Source organism: Biomphalaria glabrata, chromosome 15, assembly GCF_947242115.1.
Source record: "Biomphalaria glabrata chromosome 15, xgBioGlab47.1, whole genome shotgun sequence".
NCBI classification, from domain to species: Eukaryota; Metazoa; Mollusca; class Gastropoda; family Planorbidae; genus Biomphalaria; species Biomphalaria glabrata.
Window position 1 is genome coordinate 13,536,180 of NC_074725.1, and position 13,112 is coordinate 13,549,291.

At 35.5% G+C, this 13,112-nt stretch overlaps 1 protein-coding gene across 1 annotated transcript in view; it reads right to left on the minus strand.

Annotated features, from left to right (window-relative positions):
- Window positions 1-2,606, minus strand: part of LOC106055685 (ATP-binding cassette sub-family C member 5-like) — a 130,727-nt gene extending 128,121 nt beyond the window's left edge. Inside the window, exon 1 of the mRNA XM_056012688.1 lies at window positions 2,387-2,606. The gene's annotated coding sequence lies outside the window, so the exon portion shown is untranslated. The remainder of the gene's footprint in view (window positions 1-2,386) is intronic.
- Between the last annotated feature and the right edge of the window lie 10,506 nt (window positions 2,607-13,112).

Here is a 13,112-nt window from a genome sequence, read left to right on the forward strand (position 1 = left end):
AGAAAAATGACAATAGAAGTTTAAGACATAGACCTAACGTGTCGGACATGATTGATTGCAACTGTAACATGATTAAGTATTAAAGTAGAGATAAACGTTACGTGTCTCATATATTCAGGTAAAACCCTTTGTTTGTTGTTCAGTCTATATTGACACATGTCTATGTCTGGGAAACAAACATTTAAAATATAAAGAACGCTATCAAACAATGTGCACAGCACATGCCGCGTGAGTATAGATTGATGTGTCTTTTGTTTTATTTATAGATTTGTAATCCAGAGATTTGGTTTGGTACGCTTATGTTCTGCGTGGGGAATATAACGTTGAAAAAAAAAACAGTTTTAAATTAAACTTAATTACTGAATGATCAGAAAAGGCATTTATATTCAAGGCAACCAAAAGTTTAAAAGTTTTATCAAGAAAAAAAAGTTTTCAGAAAAGCAAGCGTTAGCTGAAGGAGGGGGGAGGGGGAATCTTAGAGAATAATTTTTAAATAGTATTTAACGTCAGAACTAGAATTCATCTTTAATATCATATAAGAGTGGTCTGATAAATTGTAATGGGAAAAAAAGTTGTATAAATTTATTTATTTTTAAATTCTAGAATACATGAACAAGGAACCCGAATAGTATAAGAAAACGTTACGCAGTTTTTAATTTGTAGTTTGCCCTAAACACAGACATTTAGTTTGTTTGCCTAAACACAAGTCACAGACTCATAGTTTGTAAACACATACACATACTGTGACACACACACGCCAAAGTATAAATGCTAATTATTGAAACGTGCCCATACATTATAGAGTCCTCCCCAGCCCGGGGGGGCTGTTAATTTTAAACATCATATAAACTAGCTACTAGGATTATATTCGAGGGTTCACGTTTTGCCTACAGGACTGTCTGTCCTAGTTTTGTCCAGTCTAAATTCTTGGTGATAAATAAGGGGAGAGTACCCACGTGTTTTACGTATTGTATCTTTTTGTTCTCACATTTCATATAGATCTATCTTAAAACGTATTCTATAACCCTATTATATATCCAACAAAGCATTAGGGCTTATTTAAAGCAACTTTTTACACATCGAAAAAGAACATCAAACAAAAGTGTTATTTAATCTTCGTTCAGATAACATTACAGGGTATATATATATATATTGAATAGAGTTCCCCTCCCCCAACAAATGAATACATGATAAAACTAAAACGTCTGCAATAAGGAGCCTAAAATTATTAACAAACGAATGTTCACATTTGATCAGAAAAAAAAACATTTAAAAAATCACTAAATTTGGAGACCTTCAGGGCAGAAGACTAAAAAGTAAAGTAGCTATAATACTTAAATGTTAAATCAAAATTTACACATACAAAAACAAAACCTAATAAAATACTCAGAAAGACACAGAAATAAAGGCACATTCATTATTCCATATGCTCTAACAAACCTGTGCAAGTGCTAATTCTTCCCTAGTGCTATCAGAGCATGGAATGGGTTGCCTGAATCAGCCAGAAGAAAACGATTTTAATTCACGGATTAACATACATAGCTAGATTGACACAGGGATACACGAAGTCGCAATATTTTCTCTTTTGAAGCAACGTATGTGATTTATATGATAAGAACTTTGCAATGAATACATAGATTTTAGTTATCACAAAAACGTGAAGTCTATAACATTCTAAACTGCTGATACTGTTATTTACGTATGTTTTGCCAGGTGGTGAAGCGCGTGGCCGGCGTGGCTTTCGGATGACTTGTAGTGAAATGTCTGACCTACCTTCTGACTTACTTGCCGGACAGGCCTTTGATATCTAATGACACTTTAATTTGAATGCAAGGCTCTAAATCTAATCTACTATCGGAATCCAGTGCTGACATCTTTGAAGTATATTGCATGAGCTTAATCACGGTGACGATTTAAAGAAAATCTCGATGGGGAAAAAAAACAAAACAAATTTACAAAAAAAAGTTTGGGTTTCATATAAACTCGGAGGCGGCCTTCAACTGTTCTGCCTTTGGGTTCGAAATACTGGTAAGATGGTAGGCTCGGTATTTTAGAACAACCATCAGAAGTTAAAGGCCTAAACTACAGACAACTAAAAGCATCAATTCTATCTCCCTCCATGCTAAAAGAAAAACAAACTGTAACACCGTAATACTGGCTGATTTTACAGAAAACGCTTTTCAGGTTACCAAGCAGCATTTCCGCTTTCTCTTTCCATCTGATTATATCACAGAATCATTATCCCCCTTTTTTAGACAGTTAATTTTCATAAATGCATTAAAAAGTATTGCCTCTTTTTTTTTGTCTGCAAACTGAAAATAAATTAATTTAATCATAATTAATTGACATCTTCTGTTTAAAACTAATCAACTAGTTTTCAACTTACCCAGCAATTAATGAAAAGTACAGTGGTGATTAATCGAAAAAACTTCCTGAGAAAAGATTTAGGCTAACGAATAGCGGTTGCATATGTTTCTTCTAGAAAGAAAAAAAAAGTTTCTCCTTTGATTCCCGCACTTCAGAACAGATTGTAAACAAGATATTACAAAAGTATGAAAATAATGTCAATCACAAATGACTGCAGACAACACTTAAGGAGACCCGGTCCAACTGTCTAGGTGTGACATTCAACACATCAACCCGACACTATATCTACTTACTGTTGAACAAGATGTCACTCTACCTGTCAAGAGAGAAAACAGAAATGATAGACAGCCTGGCTTGATCCAGCTCGTAGCTTGCAACCATTTAGCACGGATCATTAATTGGCATCCACGCTCTAATAACTCAGTTAATTATCCTCCCGATAAGAAAAAGGAAAAATCTTTCTGACATTACGATTTGAGTTATCTGCAGTTTTTATAACTTTCAGTTGGTTTGTAGAAGTGTCGGGTACTTGTTTCTTCCACTGTTGCTAACCATGACGTCAAATCGTTAAGAGACTTTCGCAAAAAGAGGGCCAACAGACAATAAGCTGGTTGGACAAAGTCATTAAGAACGTCTGTTTGACCCTTGATACAGGACTGAGGGTGTCTTCGGACCGAGAGAAGTAAGGAACATTGAATTTGGCATCGAAATGATCATTGCTGTAGGCCTACTTGAAATGGACAGTAAATTTGGTCATGATCTGTCTGTCTGTCTTTCTATCTATCTATCTGTTTATGTATGTGTGTGTGTGTGTATTCGTCTGACTGATTAGCTCAATTATTAATTCATCATTAATTAAAATCCTTATAGTTTATGTTAAGAAACGTTCAAACGATGCACTCGAGTTAAATTTGGAAGACAAAAATGAAGTTGAATGATGTACTTTATTTATTTTTCTGTGGGCCTATTTTATCTCTTACAGTGAGAATACAGCAATAAAGGTAATACATAATAGTGAACACGATATTGTGAATATATGCTGATTCAAAAGATAATTTTTTTTCCTTCCATCACTTGTAAAAGGAAAAAAAGGCCTATAACTCTTCCTGTCATACTCCTGACTTCAAAGTGAATCTTAGTCAAGCCGGAAATACCAAAGTAGTTTCAGATAAAGAAAGACGCCAGTATAATAAGCCAACATGCGATTCACACATACTCGACACATAAGATGGAAGTAATTGACGGGTGCAAAAACATTAGCGATTATTGTCTCCCTTGCTGATAACTGAATGATGCAATCCTATTTCGGGTTATTTCCCTTGAAAAACACGCCAAAGGGTGGGGAGCTCTCAACAACCATGAACAAGTGAACAAAAAAAAAGTGGGTGGGGTGGGGGGAAGTAGGGATGTGCACGTTGTGTAACGTTTGAATATCATTCTAATGGGAAAGCAGTCACTCCTGATTTGACCTTTGCGGGTCATCCCATGGTGCAATCATCTTGTCAATGACTATCTCAATGGAAACTGTACCTTAGTTCTGGAAAACTCTTTGCTTCTTTTTTTCTTTTTTGCATTCCTATAAATCCTTTTAAAGACATGGTGTGACGTAAGAGGGCACGTGATGTTGCGTCATAAAGGAAATGGTAACACTTGAGAATCATTTCAACAGCTTAGCGTGAATTCATTGTCTAGGAACTGTAACATTTTTTATTTTGTTTTTGGTTTTCTTTTTTTTTTTATTAATTTCCGAAATATCTATTCCTTCTCATTTTCTAGTTTACTGATGTACTCATGGTTGAAATATCTATTCCTTCTCATTTTCTAGTTTACTGATGTACTCATGGTTGAAATATCTATTCCTTCTCATTTTCTAGTTTACTGATGTACTCATGGTTGAAATATCTATTCCTTCTCATTTTCTAGTTTACTGATGTACTCATGGTTGAAATATCTATTCCTTCTCATTTTCTAGTTTACTGATGTACTCATGGTTGAAATATCTATTCCTTCTCATTTTCTAGTTTACTGATGTACTCATGGTTGAAATATCTATTCCTTCTCATTTTCTAGTTTACTGATGTACTCATGGTTGAAATATCTATTCCTTCTCATTTTCTAGTTTACTGATGTACTCATGGTTGAAATATCTATTCCTTCTCATTTTCTAGTTTACTGATGTACTCATGGTTGAAATATCTATTCCTTCTCATTTTCTAGTTTACTGATGTACTCATGGTTGAAATATCTATTCCTTCTCATTTTCTAGTTTACTGATGTACTCATGGTTGAAATATCTATTCCTTCTCATTTTCTAGTTTACTGATGTACTCATGGTTGAAATATCTATTCCTTCTCATTTTCTAGTTTACTGATGTACTCATGGTTGAAATTGCAAAGTGCCAAAGTTTGAAGGGCACAACATGACGAGGCAGGAAGGGGAGCAGAGACAGGATCGTAGAATGATGCCGTCAGATCTGGCCTGCCTACCATTTGATCGTTTCATAAGGAAGCGGACTAACGAGGAAGTAAACTTGTAAATAATGAAAGAGCAACCCTGCCGTGTTTCGTGCACGTGCAAATGTAAAGTTCTATTTTTAGATCATATGCAAATGAGGAGAAAAAAAGAAGATTGATGTCTAGAGGACAACACAGACGTGAACGTGACGTGTCTTCTAGAGAAACTGTATGGCCTCGTCCTCCATACGCGAAACGACTATGGGTCATCTCATGGAAATGTAATGAATGCCTGGGCATTAACCATAGTCGGAACGATGTCGCCCACACATCAGTTCCCCCTCTATTGAAAAAAATGGCAAGTGTTGATACTGTTTGGGACAAGCAGACTCTGCCATGGTGTAGCACTGTGTACTGCAAGCTGACTAAGGGTCGCCAGCTCTTGATTTTCCTTAAGAGTCGACTCCCGAAGCCATTCCCATACCTAAGTATAGCTGCAAGGCAGCAGAGGTTTATATTCAGAGTTTCCCTACTCTTAGATTGGTAGCCAGCCAAAGCTAACGAGACCATCCTGTCCGAAGCTTACTGGTTTTGTTACTCGCTTTTCTCCCTTCTCCTGTTAGTGAAAACAGTTCCGCCGGGACCAATATCTGAGCCACACGTGATGGCCAGGAGATGGACTGGTTGTCTAATGACGATGGAAGCATTTTAAAGGCAGAGGAGTGCTTTTTTCCATTACTACTTCCGGCAATGACAATCTAACGGAACAGTCGGAAAAATAATGCGACTATAGTAAATGTCACGTCCCTAGTGACACCTCATTGTTTACAAAATGAGGACATTGTACCTATCACAAATCAGGTCAGCGCACTCACGCTTTAATGCCAGAAAGACGCCGATTAAAGCTTAGTTCAAGGCTACTGTTGGGAAACAAAATTAACATAGGTTAAATTACAAAAACAATTAAAAGGAAAATTAAATGTAAACAGGTCAAAGATGGGTATTGAATTGTCACTGTTCTTTATCCTAAAGAAAGATATAAAAGGCGGGGTGTTAGCTTGAGACGCCAGAGAGAGCTAGAAAGATAGACTTAGAAGTCGCTAGTTTTAAAGTAAATAGTAACTCATTCTATCATTTTCACTGAATCCTGTCTCTGTTTTATATATCTTTGTACATACATTTATTGTTTCAAGTTCAAGTTTTAAATAATTAAAACTCAAGAAAACATATCAGCACTTTGTTACTTCATTGATTATTAAAGTGTTTGAACTATAATCAAGGCACCTCCGGACCCACACATGTCACAAGTTTATAGCATCAAGATCTGCAAGTCAAATAAACATAATAAACACGTGACAGTAAATACATTAGTAATAACAATGTTAAAAAATTATGTAAATGTGAAGACCTTTTCATAATGTATAAAATACATGTAAGTTATATATAGTTTTTCTATAATAATTTTCGTCGACTAGCCCCGCATTTAATTGCTCCCCCTTGCCGGTTATGGAGTTTGTATGTGTGTTTGTTTCTATGGCGACGGTGGGAAGAGGTTAGCGATTGGTTGTGAATGATGAAAGATTGCGGAATCGTCACCAGATGTCTTGGGGATGACAGACGACTCCAGATTGCCAGAGTGAAAAGAAATGTTTTTGTAGTGAGTTCGATTTTGTTTAAAACAACATTTTATATTATTACATAAGTCTACTACATTCATTTATTTCATTAGTCTGTATAGTCAAATAAAACGTACATTGAGTTTGTTCACAAAGAATTTATTCAAGTTATTTCAAGTTTTGCAAGTTAAAATATAAAACGTCTACAGCCATTTAGTTATCTACCAGCAGTTTGGGGCTACAAGTCAACGACCATCAAGAACCCCCCCCCCCTCTCTCTCTCTTTATGTAAAAACATCATCGCGTTACTGCAGAAGCAAGACCGTCAAAAACCTCTCTCTCTCTCTCTCTCTCTCTCTTTCTCTTTCTTTCTCTCTCTCTCTCTCTCTCTTTCTCTCTCTCTCTCTCTCTTTCTCTCTCTCTCTCTCTATTTATGTAAAAACATCGTGCTACTGGTGAAGCGTTAAAAAACAGTTTCAATGATATTAAAGTACTTTTTTTAAAAATGTATTCGATGAACTGAAACTATATATCTGTTACGTTTTGTTATATGATGAGACTCTTTTAATAAAACAACACAAGACATCAGTACCACAGTTTATAACTAATTAACTATAACTAATCTTCATGAACATTAAAACCACTATTTAATTTCTATTCCTCCATTCTGGTTCTCCCCTTTCAACACGCATTCGCACCATTCCACATTTACACTAACATGCGCACGTAACAATATCAGTTGTCAGTGTTAAGGAAAAACATTTTTAAACGAACAACAATCACATAATACTGCAGGAATGTTTTTCTTTTTGTTTTGTTTATGTTATCTATGAACATCGTTGCTAAAAACAAAATCTCCTATTCAATCACTCATTCAGGGAATAGCTTCAATTTTAGCTCTAAAATACACAAGTTGGCAAGCCATGTTATGACTTTGATGAAGCCAAATATCTATCTATTGGATGACTGTTTACTATCATATCGTTCTGCTTATTAAGTTTCCCACGTGACGCACACTTCTATCATCGAGCAAAACTTCTGATATCAATTTCACTTTTATAAACATTATCTTGACAAGGTGTCAAACAAGTGAAGAAAAGACAACTCAGAAATAGTCATTTGGAGTGGAAATAGAGTCTGGTGGAAAAAGTGACGAAGGCAAAAGAAAACAAAGTCTTGCACTTGGAACATTTTTAATTATCTAATCTATGTTGGACAGTTTCATACATGGAGGCACCTCCTTAAATAGCAAACTGTCTGGTGTATCCGGTGTACAGAATACGGAAGTAGTGATAAGTGAAGTCCTCTTCAATATAAAAGTCTTAGTTCTGATCACTTATAGTCACTAATTCTCTAACTTGCCGTGGACGATAAGCGAACATTTAACTTATTCTTTCTTTACTAAACCTAGGAATAGGAAGCCGTCCAAAACATGATTTTACATTCGCAATGTTTTACAAACTATGTATTTGAAAGCCAACATTTTTTTGTCTTAAGTTGAAAACAATAATTCCTTTCGCTTATGTACTTATATACAATGGACCTCATTCACCAATCGTAAAGAAACGACAGTTAGCCACGTGATAATATTGATAAAACAACGGGGAAAAAACTGTCAAATTATAGCCATTGTGTATTACATAATTTGCATAGACGAGATTGAGAATCACGTGGCCAAATGTTTGTTTACGATTGGTGAATGAGGCCCATTATTTGGTGCGTAACTTTCTTTCGTTCAATGTAAAGACTTCAGATAATGATAATGTATAGAACCTTTAATGGAAGCGTTCGAAGAGACTTCGATGCTTTCTATAGAGCACCCAGAATCTCAGAATATTGAGACTAATTGCTTTATAAACATTAATTTTGTTGTTAGTTGAGGAGATCTATTCTCTCAATTGGAGGCGACCTTAGAGAGAGAGAGCTGTATGTTTCTTTAGATGTGACTGTTCCCCAAGTTATAGGTTCCCTTGCCCACAGGGGTGCAGGAAGAGTTCGAAGGGGGTACGTTTTGCATCTAATTAGGCCAAACTATGTTTATCTTTTAAAATATCCTTTTATTATGTTCAGTTGATTAATTAAAATAAATATCAATAAGTATATCATATTTCTTCTTATTATTATATTTTTGGTTCCTTAAGGTTGTTCTTGCCGGAAGTGGTAGTGGATATAAGCACTTCACTACCCATAAAATGCTTCCAATGGTATGCTTCTCAAATAGTCTCTGAAGACGAGTCCAACCGTCTGGTAACGCTAAGTGTATTATAGAAGTGAGTTAAGATCTAGATTAAAATATGTTGGTTTGTTACGAGAAATGGACCGGTGTTTCTTGGTAGGGAGAGACACTTTAAACACGTTCTACTTCCGGGAGTAAAATGACATGAAAAAATGAATTCAAATCAAAACCAGAAATTACCAGGCTATCCTCATTGTTCACGGCAATATGTGTGCCCTAGCTGACTTGAACGTGCGTACTTCTGAAATACATACTAAATCAATATGCTGACAAACTTGGGGGTAAGAAAGTGTGTATGTATTTAGTGATGTATTTCGATGTAGACACCATTTAGACAAGAAACAATTCATGTCAATGGCAATGTCTTCGATTCCAAAGATTAAGGAAGAGTGCAGTGTTTTACAGGACTATGCAAACCTTGTTGCGACCCGCATATTTTTCCGCATCTCGTGCAGACAAAGCCGTTGTCCGATGGCGGTCTCTTTAAGTTTTCTTTTCCTCTTCTGGAAATGGCGCCGTGTTGGAAGATGACAATAAACAGAAGTCCTAGCAAGCAGTATTAGTACATATCCTAGCCCTATGGATGACGGGGAATGGCGGCGGGCAGGGTTCAAACCCAGGACCATCGAGATCATAGAATGACGACAGTCCAGAGCGCATACCACATGACCAGGAAGCCTTCCTACACTGAGTGCTACGGAGTTGCATGACTATTGCTATTGATATCCTTGGAATGATTTTTTTTTTTGGTTATATTTTGAAAATTTCAATCTCCTCCAATTTGTTTATTCTGTCACTCCTGTTACTACGCTTCGCATGTTGCATTTATTGGGTACAGCAGTACATTAAAGTAGCATTCAACTTCAGCGACTTTCTTGGCTTTAAGAATGACTGGTTTCAAAGCTAATTCATATGTATTTTTGAACATGTATTTACCATTTACATATGTGCGGGAACTCGAAGCATTAGAAGAAAAAAAAAAGATTTTTTTCTTTCCTATCCTAATATTCTGACACCTGCCTTATGACATAATGAGCTAAAATTAGAACGGTAGTCATACATGGACCTCGGCCCCCTTTAGATTTGATTCTTGTCTATGAGTGGTCTTACAAAGCAACAGGAAGTGACGAGTTAGGTCAACCACTTGGTCCGTTCTTCTATTCAATGCTATTGTATGATAATGTACTTTTACAAAATAAATATTTACAGTGGTCTTTTAAAGACTTGAGGATTGCCCTTTGTATGTCCCTTCTGGAGACGATGCTATATTATTATTAAATCATCTGAACAGAGGGAAATATTTAGGCACTGTGAAAATCTCAAAATGGAGGTCCCCTTTTTTTTAATTGAGAAAGCCCCTTTAGCAGCATTAGCATATAGGGGGGAAATGGGGATGCGGTTTGGGCTCCTTCGTGCAGGTGCTGGAGCGGAACACAAGGCCGCCTAGTGTAGCTAGTTATAAAGCAGATAGTCGCGGAACTATAGCGACCCATTTATATGATTGCCATAATTGATTTCTTCCAAAGCATGCAATTGAAATAGTTCTAGGTATAAGCTAATGGATATTATTTAGTTCAACCAAGAAAATAAAGAACTAGAAAAACATTTTAAAAATACTATAAAATAAGGTTACAAAAGACAGTTTGTGTGGAGACACAAACTCAAAATCGGTCCCCAAAGTGGTCCACCCAGGCAGGTAAAATGGCAGGTTTCAATATTTTCAGAAATAACATCAGAATAGAGAAAGAAGGTTGACGCATCTTGTGTGGTGCCCCAGCGGTCCACAGATCAAAGGATATGTGAAAGTGAATGTGAAGTTAGATGTGAACCTGGCCTAACTGATGTCTTATAATGAATATATAATTGCTCTAATTATTTTTAAAGGGACAATCTCTTATTCCTCAAGTAATTAACATTTCCGTATAAAATAATTTCGTTAGTTCGGTGTCCTATCACAATATAGCAGCGCTGCAGTTCACACGTTTATATGAAAAACTACTTATTAATTGTTGTTTTAAATTATGTCCAACTTATATGAATACTTAATAGATTTTTTTCTCTTAAAAAATTAATTTTTGTGTGTGTCAATGTAGTAGTTAGTATGACGGAACTTACTTAACTTAGCAATACAAATGAAAATAAATTGCATAATTGTGTTAAAAGTATGGTAGTTGACGGTCTCCCCTACTAAGGAGCCTCCAGTGTTTGTTACTATTAATAGTGAATAGTTGTAAAAGTGGTGTATTTTTTATGAAAAAAACTGTTTGCATAAGTGATTTTAAAAATTAGATATTTCGCTTTCGGAAAAGAAAAAAGTAGCCGTTGCATCAGAACCTTGAATGGTCTAAAATATTATGATATCGGATTTTCACTATCTTTTCTAGTTTACGAGATCTAAACGGGACGAACGGACAGATGGACAGACATTTCACACCAAACTAATAGCGTCTTTTCCCCTTTCGGGGGCCGCTAAAAAACAAAGCTTATATTAAGTGTAATTGTTTCAATTAGTTTGGATCAATCATGTAATTATATGTACAATTGACCTAGACATAATAAATCTGTGCGAGTAGAAATATTTTTACCAATTATTTTTTTTTTTAGCTTTCTCAATTCGCTATGATTCTATCATTTGACCATGCTCTAATAGCGCTAGGGAAGAAGGAGCATTTGTACAAACTTGTCCTTACATATCGTATAGAGGGTGTGCCCTTATCCTTGTGTCTTTCTTAGTACTTTAGTAAATTTTGTATTTGAAGATTATGGTTCAGTGTTTTATGTATAATTGCTACTTTACTTTTAAGTCTTCTATCCTGAAGGCTTTCTAAATTTAGTGATCTTAAGTATCATCACCACATTCATCTATCCCTTAGTCTGTTGAACCGTTGGGGCACCACACATGATCTGTCGGACGCCTTTATTCATTCCTCTCTTGTCTTTTGCCTTGAATAGAATTTCTTTTAATGGCAGGCCTGTTCATTCTTTAGAGTTGTCTTCCCATCGTTTTCTCTGCCTTTTCTTCTTTTTTCCTGTTACTGTTCCCTGAAGGATGGTCTTTGCGAGCTCCTTGTGATATGGCCATAAAATTTTAGTTTGCATTTTTTTTTAAACAATGGTCAAAAGGTCATAGTGGGGACCAAATGACATTGTTATCCTGTTATTCTGCTTATTAGTGTTAAGTAGGCATGCACCGAATTAAGATTGAACACAAAATGTCATTGTTATCTGCTTATTAGTGTTAAGTAGGCATGCACCGAATTAAGATTGAACACAAAATGTCATTGTTATCTGCTTATTAGTGTTAAGTAGGCATGCACCGGATTAAGATTGAACACAAAATGTCATTGTTATCTGCTTATTAGTGTTAAGTAGGTATGCACCAAATTAAGATTGAACACAAAATGTCATTGTTATCTGCTTATTAGTGTTAAGTAGGCATGCACCGAATTAAGATTGAACACAAAATGTCATTGTTATCTGCTTATTAGTGTTAAGTAGGCATGCACCGAATTAAGATTGAACACAAAATGTCATTCACCTAAGAAAAGTTAAAACAAAAGCAAAATAAATTAATTAATTAATTAATACGTGTATAATGTAGAAAACATAAGACACTTTATAGTTATAATATATTACACAGTGTACGGTGGTATGGTAAACTCTGAAAGTCCATGATATTATATATAACAATCCACTTTTACTAACAAACCATTTGCAAAATTTACACAAGCACTATCTTAGCGTACTCATAAACATAAACATCTATTATAGTACATGCAAATCTTAAAACATAATACCAATACTTCATTCCTAAAACAAAACATTAACTGTCATATTAATGTAAATCCATTTACAATTATATAGCAACCTCCAACAACACGATGCTAAGAGGAAGTATGGTGATCTCCCCCTTGTTTGTTCCCTCCCTTGCCCAACCAAAAAACTGTACGGCTAAATGAAGTTAATATTTTAAATTTTGAGTTATCGGCTGCTTATCTACAAGATACATTGATTAATTCGTGAACACAAAATATCATTGTATAAAAGCGGCATATTTATGTTCATACTTACCAAACGTTATTCAAAGTGAAGCAAATAAGATAAGATAAGGTAAGATAAGTTAATAGGTAGAGACCTGCATGGAGGTATATATTGTTTATTACTGCAGGAAAATACCCTCCTGAATTATTCCATCTGTTACATGAAATGAAACTGCCTGCTCTCTTTCTCTTTCCTTCTCTCTCTCTCTCTCTCTCTCTCTGGAATCTCCTTTTTGTTTTGTTTTTGTTGTTGTTGTTGTTTTTCACACTGCGCATCGTAATGTTCTGTGACTGACTTTTGACTTGCATTGGAACGACCTACTTTATAACGCTCCCCGACACACACACACATACACCTGCTTTCGATCCTTGAATTCTAGTATCACTTGAACTATTCCA